This window comes from Epinephelus moara, unplaced genomic scaffold (assembly GCF_006386435.1).
Source record: "Epinephelus moara isolate mb unplaced genomic scaffold, YSFRI_EMoa_1.0 scaffold2361, whole genome shotgun sequence".
Taxonomy (NCBI): Eukaryota; Metazoa; Chordata; class Actinopteri; order Perciformes; family Serranidae; genus Epinephelus; species Epinephelus moara.
Genome location: NW_026079942.1, coordinates 1 through 1644, shown reverse-complemented (window position 1 = coordinate 1644; position 1644 = coordinate 1). Strand labels below are relative to the sequence as shown.

General features: G+C 41.9%; 1 pseudogene; it reads right to left on the bottom strand.

The window, feature by feature from the left end:
• Window positions 1-334: 334 nt before the first annotated feature.
• Window positions 335-1444, bottom strand: LOC126387143 (chemerin-like receptor 1; annotated as a pseudogene).
• Window positions 1445-1644: the final 200 nt, after the last annotated feature.

Sequence of the window (1644 nt, the reverse complement as noted above, 5' to 3'; positions counted from 1 at the left end):
ACCTGTTTTAAAATTATTGCTGGGTTCTCTTTGAAAATGTCATTTTAAATATCTTCTTAGTCTAAGACTCCAGACTACATAGATCTAGAGTAGCATTTGCTTTATAGGATTAAATACAGACACGTAGCCATTCATGAAATCGTCCATTTAGATTAAAACATCAGTTCATATCAGTCAAACTGTCTCAGGTTGAAATGTTTCAATCTCAGATAATATGAAGGAGAAAATGTATTTAAAAAAAAAGAATAAAAACTAAAAGAAAATATTTAACATTCAGTTATATTTGTGAAAGTCACTTGGACCGTTTATTTGTTTCTTCGTGTCACTGACAGCCTTATACGTCAGTATTAAGAGCTGACATCTCAGTGCTCTGCCTGGTGTCCACTGACTCAGTGTGAGAGTCAGAAACATCTTCCTGGAAGGCTGTCTCCATTGCACTCAGGATGGATGTAATTACCTTTTTGTTATAATCTTGGCCCACAAACATATACAGCAATGGGTTCAGGCAACTTTTGAAAATGGCCAGGCTGGTTGTTATCGGGGCACCAATGGTAATTATGTAGACTAATGTTTCACTGCGATGAGCAGGCATGTCATTGATCATCTCAGTTAGAGCCATGATGTGATAAGGAGCCAAGCACAGGAAGAAAGTTATGATCACTGCAGTGAGGATCTTAAAGGGGCGACTTGACTGGCTGGCCAGGGTGCGGTTTCTTCTGCGACGATGGATTATCACAGCATAACAGGAGAAAATGACGGTGAAGGGGACAACAAATCCCAGGAGGAGGAAGGTGATGGTCATGGCCTGCAGCTGCTGATTCACAGATGGTCTTGTATAGTCATTATAGAGGGGAAAGTTTTTGCAGCTGGTGATGATGTTGTCATGGAGATATGATGACCCAGTGCTCTTGAAGATGGAAATTCGAGAGCTGAGAATCAGAGCCAGTATCCACACACTCAGACTCACACAGGATGCGCTGAGTACACTTCTGTAGTTCTGGGCCCAGACGGGCCACACCACAGACACACATCTGTCCACACTGATCACCACCAGAATTTAGACACTGGCAAACATGTTCAGGGAGATTAATGTGCTGCTCAGTTTGCACATGAACTCGCCAAAAGGCCAGTGAAAATCCAAAGCCAGGTACACCACATTCAGGGGCAGAAATCCTGTGAAGAGGAAGTCGGCCACAGCGAGGTTGAGGAACCAAACTGTGTTAACTGTTTTCTTCATCTTGAACCCGGTCACCCAGATAACCACTCCATTCCCGAGCACACCAAGAACACAGGCCAGGCAGTAACTAATGAGAGACATAGTATTCAGAGACCGTCTCAGCTCAGCATGCGTTTCAAATATTATATCGCCATCGTAATCGTAATCATAATCATAATACCAAGATGTATTTCCACCATATGTATCTGTTGTATTAACATTCTCCATCTTTGTCTTGAGACCTGCCAGAGAAGGTGAACAACAACAGGTCAACAACAACAACAACAACAACGACTACACACTTAAAACTGTGTATTTTAGCTTGTTTAAAAAAGATGCTGCAGAGATGTGAATTCAATGTTCGACCTTACAGCAAGTTCAGTCCCAAGTGGTAACTTCATGTTAACATAGTTAACTTAGCTCATGCA